Source organism: Rissa tridactyla, chromosome 4 (assembly GCF_028500815.1).
Source record: "Rissa tridactyla isolate bRisTri1 chromosome 4, bRisTri1.patW.cur.20221130, whole genome shotgun sequence".
Taxonomy (NCBI): domain Eukaryota; kingdom Metazoa; phylum Chordata; class Aves; order Charadriiformes; family Laridae; genus Rissa; species Rissa tridactyla.
Genome location: NC_071469.1, coordinates 45,926,083 through 45,940,618, shown reverse-complemented (window position 1 = coordinate 45,940,618; position 14,536 = coordinate 45,926,083). Strand labels below are relative to the sequence as shown.

Genomic DNA, 14,536 nt, shown 5'->3' with positions numbered 1-14,536 from the left:
GTAAAGCAGAATATCCACATTCTACTTGCTTACATTAATGATAATTAAAATAATCAATAAATTAATATAAATTAAAATATACTTTAGCAGTAGCAACAGACATGGAAGTCTACTGCCTGTCCTTTCTTACAAAGAGAAATTAAGATTAAAAAAAATCCAGTAGTAAAGCGAGAATATTACACCTACGTTTTTATTGTTAATAGAGGTATTTCCCCCAGCATAAGTCTTCATTTCCTCTCACTTGTGGCTTCTCCTGCCAGTAGCCAGCAATTTCGAAGAAACAGCAACTTTAATCACTGGATGGGCCGTTACTCAATCAATAAAAATCCGTTACTCTCTTTTTCCAGTGACAGAAAATGGTCTTACTCTAGGAGAGACTGACCTGCCTAGAAGAGAGTCTGAAATACTCAACCAAGAAGATATTCCTTACACACTAGGGAACTGTCTAAATACAGGGCAAAATACCCTCATGTTTAAAATTTATTTAGAGAGAGATGCATTGACTTAGTTTGAATGCATCTGTTGCTTTGAATATTGGCTAAACTGTACAATTCCCCAAGCACGCTACCCATTACTAACAATTCCTAAGTATTTCCAGCAGATATGAAATACAATAATGTATTTAGACCGTTCCCTCTACATCCATATCTTTCTTTGCATCCATAATATATACTTGTGCTAACTAAAATTTTTGCCTGTCATAGCAAGCTGGATGCCTTGTTCAGTAACAATTACTGTGCGCTCCTCTTCTCCCAACACCGATAAAGCAGTCCTTTGGTTTGCCACTATTCGTTGCAGCCCAGAGATGTTCTGTAGCTTCAGGAGAGCATCCCAGCTTTTAGACATGGGGGAATGAAACCTGGCTTTTATGAAAGCCAGTATTGTTTGGGAACATTTTTAAGGAACTGGAATCCAGTCATCACTGGCAGGTGCTGGAACAGCCAGGACAAAGGAACAAGCCTCAGTTCAGAAACAGGAAAATTGCCTGAATATCCACAGAGTGTGTCAATAATAGCCAGTGTTTGCAAGGTCACAAGCACACTTTTTTGGAGAGTAAGCAAAGGCTACCGTGCTGCCCTGTCTGCTGGGCCGGTGCCCCGGAACTTGCGTACTGGAACTCTGGACAGGTGAAGTCCTGGGGAAAAGACCTGGGCTGGGGCTGGGTCCCGAGTCTCTCGGGCAGGGACTAAGACTTTCAAAATTAAATTCCTTTTAATTAAGGACCTACTCTGTGCAACTGGATTTGGATGAAAATGTACGTGTTGAAATTAAATGGAATCATGCCTAACTTTAAGAATTAAATTCTTCCACTGCAGAGACAATGCATACAATGCCTGTGTAAGTAATGCACGCTCGCTATGGGAAACCAACCATGATTGTTCCTAAGTTAATTAATTGCTTGGTGTTAACAGATGTTTCATATCTGAGCTGCAGTTTTCATAATTCCTGTTCCTGTGCTGTTGAGCCGTTTGGACAAAGCAAGCGAGACTGTAGGAAGCAATGGTTTCACTGATCATCACATTATTGTATCTGTTCTCTGGTCTCCATACACTGAACTTTTGGGGTATCAAACTTCTGGGAGTTCTTGAGACAAAGACTTAAACCTAACAAAAATACACTAAAAAACCTGGTGTTCTGTGACCCATGCCCACTTCTACGCAAACATAATACTCTGGGGTCTTAAGGCTATAGGGTAGATACAGAAACTAAGAAATGAATCAAAAATTTAGTTAGCTGAACTATTATTTTTCCTAACTGTTTTCTGTAAGATGTTTCCCTAGACAAGCGTCTTCTTTTCTTTTTAGCATGGACTGAAAAATGTTAGTAGAGACAACTATAAACACGCCTTTTTTTTATTCTGTCTCAAGTTTTGAATAAAGCTATGGATCCTGTTCTTTACTGCAGATTTTCAAAGCTGTTGTGAGGAATTTTCTTGTTGTTTTTTTTTTTTTTAAATGATGCTATCCAACTGTGAAGGGAATAAAAGAGAAAAATCAACTCGCAGCTCTGGGTAGGCAGTGTGCATAAGCCAAGCTGGTCCTCAACATGGTTAGCAAGAAAAATCCGGTGTGGTCCTCTTCCACACTTCACCTGGTTTATTAAACCCCAGAGACAATAGACTTCACTCAGCCAAGGATACAGGAGGGGTAGGAGGGTACCTGAAGGGCAAAGCCGAGTGGGTTTTGGTTTTGCTACGACAGGTTGCTGGGAGAGGGTAGATTAGGAGAGCTACCCAAGTGCAGGATGATTCACAAGCTCATTGTTCCAACTCCCCAGGGATAAACAAACTTCTCTCTGATGAAATCAGTCTGCAGCAAATTTACATTATTGATGAACAGGTAACACAAGAATATTCTACACATCTGTCTTCTAAACAGGTGACTATAGTCTGTAAATCAAGACAGCTTATCTATTCTTTATATGTATCCCTTACATTAAAAAAATTTCAAGGGCTTCCATTTTTTAAGTATGTAACATGAAGTAAAACTATTAATAGTATATTTTAGTCAATAAGTTCCTCAAAAATTATTCTACTAATCATTGCTGTTGAACTTTAATATTGCGACTCATCACCTTAATTCCAAAGACGCCCTCTGTTCCCTGACTAGGATTCCTAACCATGCCACAGAACATGCACAAAGGGCTTTCAGTAACTACTTCCTCCAGCTACACTTCAGCAAGCGATAAAGGTACTTCCAATACTTCACCAGTCTTAATGAATGACGAAGTCCAGGACATGCTCTACAAAATACAAATGCGTACTTTACCAGCTGTTCAAGTGCTTTGATCTCCCTGGTTGTGAAGGGCTACATTTTAACACCATCTTAAAGGAAAGTAGATCCTGGAGCAAAACTGAGAAAAGATTCTTAATATGAGCAATGGCAGCCCACAAAGAGCTCCTGGCATTAAAGTTTACCCAAAGCTAGCTTGTTGTCTAGGCTTTTGCTGTTACTCTCTGACTGCACTACACTCAAATGAACAGAAGACAACAAGGACAAAAAAAAATATTTTTAAATTTCAAAAAATAAATGCAAGCACCTTATAAAAGCAGTTGTCCAATAAAGCATGATACAAAAACCTAGGTATCTTTGGATATTTCAGCAGGTCTACTGCAATGATCTCCAACTTAAGCATGGAGAAGCGACAGCGACCATTTAACCTTTGTGCTTCACAAGGTCAGTGGCTCTCCTTAAGGAAAACTCCCAGTGGAGAACTATGCAAGTCCCATGGTATGCACACACCTTAAAAGACTGACCACAATAAAACAAAACCAAATTCTTCCTCTCTTAAGATACAATTGAAAAAAAGCAAGAATACTGTAGCTCATAAAAGTGAATTTTATTGGCAAGCAAATAAAATATATCAAGGAAGAAAGAGAAGAGAGGATATGAGATTCTCAGCAGTGGGAAGAGGAGCCTGCATAGGGAGGTACTGCAGTTCCACTGGGAAAATGAAATGGAAGGAGCATGTTAAGGGAAGAAAGATGAGAAGCACACGTGAAGGGGGAGAGAGCGTAAAGCAGAACAAAGGCTGCATTTAGGTGAGAACAACTGTGTAGGTGATTTCTTTTTACATAGCAGGACACCAGACACCAGCTAGGTAGATCACGAGTGGTTTTCTACCAGAGTATCTTAGGTTTCTAACATCACTCATTGCTTTTTCATTAATGTGGCCTTTCCTGTATTGTTTTGGTTCATTGCAGCCAAGTGGTTCCACGCCTATGAAGACTATGCCTCTGACCTGAACAGTGGAAGGGTAAGAGGTTTGTTCATAGAGCATTCCATAATTATTACAGTGAATTCACTGTCCAATGGCTGCCTACTTCCCATTACGTCTATTTTTAATAGCTATCAAATCCTCTAGAAAACAGCAGCTCTTTGGATACACGGATGTTTTCTATACAGAAAGAACACCGTAGACTGCAGTGCAGTGCACAGACACTTAGCTACATGACCAACATTAACGACAGCTTAGCAAAATCCTATCTCCCAGTATGTTTTTATCTTTGCTTTATACTATATACTACAGTTTACTAGTACGTTTATCAGAATTGTACAAGAGTAAATGACACTACAAACCACCTGCCCATATCAACATCTTTTCTTTGTCCCAAGCAGGCCAAGAACTCATTAATCTAGACTATTTATTTATAAATAAACAGCTGTATCACCTGAACTTTAATTTAAACACAAATGTTTGAGCCTCTATATAGCAACACTTCTTCAAAAAGACAATTAGTCATTGATATTGTATGTTATGCAATGCTAGTGGATCACATTACTGTATACCCATACTTTTCATAATTTATTTTTCTAAAGAAATACCAGTTCTGGAAGTCCTTACATGGTCTACAAACAAATCTTTTCTAGTCTGCTCTACTGGGTAGTCTTCCTTGACTGCCATTTTTTAATAACTCACTCTGAGCTATGTATCCATTCAATTGCTTTTGCAGGTTCATTTTCATTTTTAATTAAAATCTGCATATAAAAAATGTCCAAGAAGGCTAATTTAAAGATAGTGTTAGTTTTTTGTTTCTTTTTATGTGTTAGCACATTCAGATGTTGAATGGTATGCATTATAAGATGACTGAAAACCCACTCCAATAACAGTGCAGAAAGTCCATAAAAGAGTTTGACATTTCTTTTTAATCTCTTAGGTAGGTTTCACTACAGGAATAAAAAGGAATAAATATGTTAAAAAAACCCACAAAACTAACGAGTAGCTAATGCTGGGAGGCAACACCTACCATATCTAGATGTTTTTCGTATATATATACATATGGAATATACATATGCATATATGTTTTACAGATGCTACACCACAAAACATGAATGGAGGAGTTAAAAGCAAATTTTTAAGTTAGAAAATCTCTTCTTTCAGGGGAAAAAGCAAGCCTTTGGTTGAATACACTTACAATTGTTTTCACTGCTAAAATCAGATAAGGCTTTTGCTTCAGGGAACTAATGCATAGGAACTTCCTTGAAGTAAAACAGCGAATGCAGGGACACGATAATGTGGGCAGGCTCAACCTCAGAAATAAATTAAAGCGCTGACCTCATCGAAATTCCTTTGTGGCAAAATGGAAGATCTTTTTCTTCCTGGTTATGTCCAGGTAATTCAGTTTCATTAAAATAAATTGGACTTTTCTTGTTCATATTTAAATCAGACATCGACACCAATATCATGTTGTTTTGTGATACTGTCTACACATAATCTCCCTGTCCCGGAGCAAATTACTGTCCTCTTACCAGAATCTCTCATGAAGGTTTTAAAGTTTCCCCACCTGCTTGCTATCTCTGGCTCCTCAAGAATTCCTTTTTCCTTTCTTTCTAACTTAGAAGAAACCTGAGAAATTCAGATACAGGCATTCAAACCTTCCTCCTTCTTTTTCCATTCTTATTTTCCCTTCTGATAACTCACTCCGATTCCTCTGCTACCCCTTCTTCTAATCCCTCAGGTAACAACAGCTTCAAGCAATCCATTCCCCTTGTTTCTAGTCTTCACTACAGAACCTCAGGCTCCAACTCGTTCGCTGCCGCCTACAAAGACACTTCACCATTCCCTTGCTTGCCCTCTTACTTTCAACCCCCAGCTGCTTGTCAGCTTACACTTATACCTTCTATGTCTTCACCTTTGCCTGACAGCATGTATGGGACATCCATTTCACTGCAAATATATTAAAACTTCCCTACAGCTAGCTCCTAGAGCCTAATGCTACATCCCCAGTTATGGGTTACAACAGTTATGAAGAGCTAAGCTAAGGGATAATTGAATAGGTCTATAGTTTTCTTTAATTATGGTAGAATTTACAAGAACATATGCAGGTGAAAGAGAAAAACAACGCAATGCCACATCATTATTGCCCAGAGAAGGCCTCGAGAAGCTGGGGAGGTGATAGGAGGCTAGAGTCCTACAGACAACGGAGGATGTACTTATGGGCAGCCACACTGCATCGATCGACATCATATTTTATTCAGGAGATCTGTTTGCAAAAAAAAAATATCTAGTTTTGTGGATATTCTCCTCTGGGCCATACGGGCCTGGCTGCGTACATACTGTTTGGGTTGATTAAAGGCATCTGAAAGCAACTGGGTAAATGCGAATTCAAATAAAATCATAGGATGAGATACTAAAAGTAATACGTTTTTATTTGCCTTAGACACATAAATATTAAAGATGTTTGACCTAGTTGCAGATGGACATGTTAAGCCCTTGTAGGAAAAATCATCTAATTAATTTTAATTTTACTCAGACTACATATTTATGGTTTCTTCCAGTCCCATGCTGTAACAGTAATTTTCTGTAAATTGCACAGAGAAGACACTGACTCCCTATACAGTGAGGATAACTCTTGAGAAGAGATGCATTAGAAAACAAACTCATTTTATAGGAGGCAGACGTGGGGAGCTTGCTTCTCTATGAAGAGTATTATTTAAAACTGAAGTTGTTAAAAGTACAGCTATTCCTACAAGGCAGAGGAAACTCTGGATGGATTGTAGCTGAGCTCTTAATGATTGCTTCTCTTTCATTAGCTGTGGGTAGGAAGAGTAAGTAAAGGACTGCAAACATGTATTCATGATTCTCATTAGCAAAAATGGTACTGTGCAAATCAATTTCCATGGATCCTGCTAGGATGGGCTTTCTAATTAGTCCATCATTAGACAGCTAACTTCTCACCACTTCTCAGACATCAAATAGTCCATCACCCCAACACATCACCCGAGCTAACAAGGAGAATTTTAATGAAAGCAAGTCAAATTGGCTGCTACCACAGGAAGCACACAATAGGCTTTGTTATTAATCTTTCCCTACCCTCATTTCAATTCAGTACTTTAGTTTCTGTTCTTATAAACCTTTTGGTTTGCACCAATAATTTTTTTTTAACCTCCTGTTACTAAAGAATAGAGCAGCTGCAACATGGAGGGGGAAAAAAAAAAAAAGCACTCAGATAAAACCCAAATAAGGCACAAGCTGAGATTGCTAGTGGGTATTTCAGAGCTTTCCCTCTTATGATGCTGAAGAGAAATGTCAGCTTGCTGCTTGTGGTTTTAAATGGAAGCAGCCCGTGAAAAGCATTTGGCTGATTGGCTCAGAAGCGTGGTTTAGATGAGCTTCCAGCATGGTCATCCTGCTTTACACAGGGCAGATGCTCCATTCCAAATGGTGGGGTTTGGGCTTGAAAAACCTATCAGCCGGCACAAAAAGGGAAACTCCCTTAAGATTAAAAGTGACTTGACAAACACATACACAAATGAATAAAAGAAATTTTCACAAAGATGAAAAATCCCTCGTCGAGCTGGGTAGTCATTTCAGTATTTGAGTGGCAACATCAGTTTTTATATTTTTTTTAATTGAGGGAAAAATATGTAAAATAATAAATTCTACATGGACACGTTCCTAATTTGAAATAGCTGCTCCTGCCTGAAGGAAAATCTGCTGCCCTACTGTTCCGGCACAAGTCTGCTCATACCAATTTTCTGTTTCTCTGTATTTTGCCTCCCTTTCTTCTTTATTACCAGGGACATTTACATGAAACAGCATTTTTGCTTTTAAGAGTTCATCTGTTCCTGCTGCTTATCCCCCCACCTGAAGTCATAATCCTCCATTTGTGACGACATAATAATTTCCACTGCAACCAATAGTGATGCCACAAACAGAGGATTATGACTTTAGGTGGGAAATAAACAGCAGGAACAGATGAACACTTAAGAAACAAAGATCCTGTTTTCATGCAAATGTCTTTTGTCATCAAGAACAAGGTTAGAGAAATGCAGAAAATATATGATAAGAGCAAGCAAGCAGAATGGGTACTAAAGAGAAACTCTCAGCAGTTTCCAGAAGGCATTCAGCTGCTCTTTCAAATTAACTTCCTACATAACTAGGAATTTTAAATGTTTCTGAAACGTAGGTAACTTTGTATTTGATTGAATTGCCAGCATAATGTGATCTGAGTTATTGACGTCTTCTCACCAGCAGGACTAGTACACTTTGCCATGGGGGTTCATGAGTGGATTTTTAAAAAAAAGAAAAAGGGGGGGGGGGGGATGATGACAGACAAGGGGGGCAGGAAAAAAAAGCCACATCAGAAATAGTACCAAGACAGGATCCTGATGTCAAAGCTCAGCTGGGCTATTTTTCTCCCCCTTCTCCAAAACGAAAAAATTCTCCAATTTCAGAAGTATCACTAGCTGAATAAATATTCAGGTGATCCAAACAGTGGGAGCAGCAGCAGCAGCAATTTGTTTTTTAATTTAGTTTGGATCAATTTCGTGGCTGTTGCAGTTATAATTAGAGGGCTGCAACGAATGGTGAAGCTCCCCCTAAATTTAGTCCAGACACAGCCTATAAGATGCTGTCCGAAAGGACACACCTAACAAAGCAGGGCAAATATTTTTCCTGTGGTTAATGAATGGATAGAAAAAAAATGAATCGTTGAAGAAAAAGAAACATCTGAAATTATCCTTCCTCCTGGAATAAAACCAACTCCTAAGCAAAACAATTTAAGAAAAATTATCAATTTTTTCCCCCTTTTTCTTGCCTTAAGATGGCATGCATTCTAGAAATAAATCTTCCCAATAGAGGCTCAAAATCATTTTCTGTGTCAAAGGAAATTTTAGGTTAATTCTGTTTGTTTTCAGCTCAGTCACTGAATTTAACACGTGGACAGTCCTAGAGTCTACATTAAGGAGTTCAGTGAACTTAATGAGGCTCACACCGTAAGAGTTTTAGAGATATTTCATTTCGTCCAAACCAACCCTGCCAATATAGTGTAAAACTGATGTGCCCATAACACCACCACAGTGGTGATCGGAACCGCTCTCCTTCTCCATGAGTCGGAGAGCCGTTCTTCTCTCCCCAGCAAAACTTCCAGAAATGGGAGGGGAAGGGAGGCGGGGGGGAGAGTGTGTGTACGTATTTATTTATTTTACTAGATTAAGGCTTACTGTGAACTGATTTCCCAGCTGGGACTTTGGACTACGTGAACCATTTTAGGTTCTCATGTGCAAACTGGTATGCCTGTCTGCCGCCTGGAACATGGCCATGACACAGGCCAAGAGTACAAGGAGAAAGGGACAGGGGTCTCAGCACTCTGGTAACTCATGTTAAAAGGTCATCTCACGTCCCGAAACAGATTCAAGAGACTGAAGCATCTAACACTAATATGACTTCTCATTTGTTCTTTAATTTTTACTTTTCAAAGATGCAGAGACCTTGGCTCAGATCCATCCAGCCTAGTTTTAAGCAGTTGACTGAAGCCCTGAATCAAAGGTCCAATCTTCCTAATCTTCCTACACAAACAAGACTTCCAGAAGATGATTCACCCCAAGTTCTGAATCACCCTGGTGAAGTGCCTCACTGACTGCGGAAGAAGCAGTGTGACGTACGTTTATATGAGTGATGTCTACACGTACACACCACTCAGCTCTCCAGTTCCCCTTCTCTTCCCAGGCAATCTAATTCCATCCCACAAAACTTCTTGCCCATTCAGCCATACAACAGGTGATCTATGATCTTCCAGTGTCAGCAGAAAAGTTTTCAGCCTGACACTCGCAGCACTGCGTTCAGAAAACCATTCAATGTAGTCTTTACTGAGAAGCAGGAAAAAAAATTGTCCTGCTATCATATTGTCAGATTTCCTAACCATCTATCTTAAGGTCTCATTTCTGAGACTATTTTAAATTAATTTTAGACAAACTATACCTTTATCTTCTGCTTCTTATTGCGTAAAGTTAGGTTGTTTTGGTTTTAAAGTAGTATTTTACTGACCTAATTGAAATTCGGAAAGAAAGGATCCCAGAAAAGAGGGAAAAAGAAAGTAAAAACAAATGCGCAATTTTTAAAGGATGTCTTCCTGAAATGTACAGCGGCTCCTTTAAGCCAGCAACAGTGCTGGATGAAGCATAGAAATCAACTCTCCAAAAACTGGTCTTTAATAATTAAGTTACATAAATTGAACATAATTAAGTTATACCAGCTGGGCATGTGCTATGTGTATTTGAACGATGAGGTCGGCAGTAAAAAGCAATACAGAATAGATGTTAAGGTAATTTCTATACAATTTTCCACTTACACTAAATGTGCCAAGATATTCAGATTGTAAAAGGGTCTTAAGTAAGTGCAAGATGCTAGTGTATATTTAAAATGCATTTAATGGATCAAATTAAAAAGTGAAATATGAAAAATTAAAACATCTCTCCACTATTGTCAGTTTGATAAAATGGAAAGGAAGACGGACAATGAAACAATTTCACTCTCAAATTTGCTTGCAGTTTTTGATGTGACCCCAAGCCATTATTCTCAAATCACCCTTCTATGGAGGAAAATTACCCATTCTTGACAGTCTCTAAAAGTCGGTGTTCTTTATAAATAGAGTATTTTTGCTACTAGATCTTGTACAGAATTGTAGAGAGGAATTTGGAACCAGCAGGATAATTTACACTAGTTTACATTCTTGAAAAGACATACGGTTTACAAGATGTTTCATCCTTAAAAGCACTTGAGAAAGATCTGCAGTCTAATATAAACTGCAGAAAAAAAAATCCAAACCCACAGGGCTGCAAGGAATCTTAAGAAGTCAACTAGTCCACCTATTGTTCACAGAAGAATCAAAGGTTATGTTTTTCCTGAAAAAAACCCAACAACAGGTAAGAACAACATCCAACGATCAAGAGTTCACAGTATCCCAACCTACTCCACTATTTGACAGAGGTGAGAAGTCAAGCTAGCCAGCATGTTAGAAGTATTTTCCCAACTTGAACCTAACTTACTAGAGCAGTTTAGAGCTCTTCACCACTTCTTCTAGCCACTCCGTGTGCAGAGTTCAGGTTTCTCTTCTTTCTTCAGCAGCTTTTAAATGTTTGAAGATTATTCTTAAGATCATAGAATGGCTAGAGTTGGATGGGACGCTAAAGATCATCTAGTTCCACTCTCCCTGCCATGGGCAGGGACACCTCCCACTAGACCAGGCTGATCAAAGCCCCATCCAGCCTGGCCTTGAACACCTCCAGGGATGGAACACCCACAGCTTATCTGGGCACCTTATTGCAGTGTCTCACGCCCCTCACAGTAAAGAATTTCTTCCTAATATCTAATCTAAATCTACCCTCTTCCTCTTCCAGTTTAAAAATGTTACCCCTCATCCTATTGCTACACTCCCTGATAAAGAGCCCCTCCTCATCTTTCCTGTAGGCCCCCTTCAGGTACTGGAAGGCTGCTGTAAGGTCTCCCCGGAGCCTTCTCTTCTCCAGGCTGAACAACCCCAACTCTCTCAGCCTGTCCTGATAGCAGAGGTGCTCCAGCCCTCTGATCATCTTTGTGGCCCTCCTCTGGACTTGCTCTAACAGGTCTGTGTCCTTCTTATGTTGGGGGCTCCAGATCTGGATGCAGTGCTCTAGGTAGGGTCTCACCAGAGCAGAGTAGAGGGGCAGAATCACCTCCCTTGACCTGCTGGCCACACTTCTTTTAATGCAGCCCAGGGATACAGTTGGCTTTCTGGGCTGTAAGCGCACATTCCCAGCTCACATTGAGCTTCTCATCCACCAACACACCCAAGTCCTTCTCCTTAGGGCTGCTTTCAATCCATTCTCCACCCAGCCTGCATTTGTGCTTGGGATGGCCATGACCCATGTGTAGGACCTTGCACTTGGCCTTGTTGAACTTAATGAGGTTCACACAGGCCCACCTCTCAAGCCTGTCCAGGTCCCTCTGGATGGCATCCCTTTCCTCCAGCATGTCGACCTCGCCACACAGCTTGGTGTCATTGGCAAATTTGCTGAGGGTGCACTCAATCCCACTGTCCATGTCACAACAAAGATGTCAAACAGCATTAGCCCCAGTTCCAACCCCTGATGAAAGCATCTCTCCTATCTTCTCTTCTTTAGATTAACCAGACCAGATCTTTCAGTTCTCTTTCAAACACCAAGTCATCCAAGGTTGATCATCCTCATTGCTCTCCTCTGCACTCTCTTCCACTGCTTCACCTCATCCCTGGAGCATGCTCAGAACCAAACACCACACTCCGGTTGAGGTCTTGGGGATTATTTCATGTCTCTTCTTGTATACATCCTCCGACAGCCTTCTCTGCAAGTCTGACACTTCAACTTAGGTGATTCACAGACTAAATGCTAACATCAGATCTTTTTTCTACAAAACGACTCACTAGCCAGTTATTCTGTACTCTGTGTTCATGCATTTTATGCACTTTATTATTCAAGTCTAGGAAACTGCACATTTCCTTACATGGTGTCATTCCACCTTCCTCCCAAACCACTTCTCCAATCTGCCAAGATTATACTCAGTTCTCACTGTGTCCTTCAACATATTTGCAATCCCTCCCAATTTTGTACCATTTGCAGATTTAGTAATTATAATCCAGATAAGAAAAGGAAGAGCATTAATGAAAGCGCTGAGTAATACTGGTCCAGAACTGACCCTGCGGATTGCTATCTCCCCCTATCTGAGAGTGAATTAACAGGTACAGCGAGTGGACTACTTTACCACTCTTCATACTGGAGACTCACCTCTCAGGAATCTTCTACTTTATTTCCCAAAACAGATCTGTAACAGACACTCAAATTGCTCCCAAAATAATACCCAGATACTATTAAACACGTTATTGAAATTTATATTGGCAGAGACAAATGGAGCAATCAACCAACTCCTCACCAGAGGACCTGTCTCAAGCTTTATCTGAGAATGTATGTGTATATATGAGCAGATGTATCCACACATACAAGGCAGTTAAAATGAACACACTATTAACAAATGCAAGTGTTGAAAATTTTGACAGGCACCACAAAATCCAGTGCTTTAATCTTTCTATAACCTGCAAAACAGGGATTATGAATACAATTGCACCATGTTCATTGTACATTAACTTTTCTACTCCTTGAGAAAGACGAGGACGGGCTTGTCCTCAAGTGAATCCAGGCATTTGATTATGTCCATAGAAATGAAGTATTTTGACAGCCTTCATCAAGGAGATGTCAAATAAATATTATACATGCATCCATGATTACTACAGTTGTTGTTTTGATATTATCTGACTTTAGAGAAATTGAGAAAAAGGTGTCACCACTTCTTCAGAAGATGAAGTATATTAACTAATGACAGTGCTTTACTGAGACAAGTCCTTGGTAAAGTCTGCTAAAGTAGATGTTTGGTGATCACCTACAGAAGAACCAAACACAAAACTTGGGATACCAAATGCTGTTAAATTTAGGACTTTAGATCACACCGTTACAAAGGAAAAGTAATTTTATTTGTCCTGGAATTCCAAAACTTATGACATTTTTTTTTCTTCTTTTTTTTTTAACTCAGGAATGAATCTAGCTCATTAGAATTACTAACGCCATGTATTTTTTCAGTATGGTGACAGTCAGGGAAAGAAAAGACATCTTCTAAAACAGAATGGCAACAAAAATGTTAGACGGACACCTATCTGTCTCCCTTAGAAACCCAACAGTATTGCTCTAATTTGCTCTCAATAACTGACCGTCAATTAATCTTTTTACAGGAGAGGTTTATGGCCACTAGCTTCTATTGATTTTAAAGTTAAGAATAAAACTGGAAAACAGCCACATGCAGGACACTTTCCAAAAGTGTATCACAAGTAAGGCCTTTTGCTTCCCAGCTTAATCTCTGCAAATTTATGTACTGAGAAAAGCTAAAAGAAAGTCCTTGGTAAATCCACAACAGTGTAAGCGTGGCAGTAAACTGCAGTAACTGCAGCAAAAACTAGCCCTACTGAGGCACTGGGAGCTCTTTGCCTTAAAGAGGATTTCACACATTATAAGCTTCTTGAATCGAAGAGGAAATCAATGTTTACCACCCATAGCAACATATGGAATTAGTTCCCATCCAACCTCTGAAAAGCCATTTATTTTCTATCGTTGAAGGAGCTTTACATCTCAGAAAGTTAGAATACATTGAGTAAGGTCTCCAAATAATCTTTAATCCTCTATCTCAAAGCCTTCTGTCTACCTCCACAAGCTACATTTGGGTGAATAATAACTTTTCTAAAGGAGAATTGTATGTTGTAAAAGCTTGTTTTTTAACCAACTAATAAAACTGGAACCATTAAGGAAGGGGCCTTCGCTTTCAAGGGCTAATACATTGGAAATGTGACTCCCCCCGTAATAATCACTAGAAATTAATGGCTTCATCATTTTTAATCAAAATACTTAATCTGATAACAGTCAAAAACTACATTTCCTGTGAATGAGAATCAAAAACTTGGGAAGAGATGCAATATAAGCTACTACAAATACAACAGAGAAGCTTACCCATTAATAAAGCTAACACTGCAAAATCCCTTTGCATTTACTTCTCTACCCCATTTTATGTTGCTGTTGTCATTTATAAACTTGTGATACATTACAAACTTACAGCAAGTCAACAGAGGAAACCAGATGAATTTAGATACAAATGACGGAGGAGATCACAAACATGCATTGAGCTTTCTGTCACAGGGTAGGGTTACGAGGGGGGAGGGGGATTGTATCTTTCTGTTTTAACTGCATGTCATAAAAGCAGA

The 14,536-nt window shown here is 39.4% G+C and overlaps 1 protein-coding gene across 7 annotated transcripts in view; it reads right to left on the bottom strand.

Annotated features, from left to right (window-relative positions):
- Positions 1-14,536, bottom strand: part of LOC128908193 (transmembrane protein 263-like) — a 206,020-nt gene that overhangs the window by 122,591 nt on the left and 68,893 nt on the right. The window lies entirely within an intron of this gene.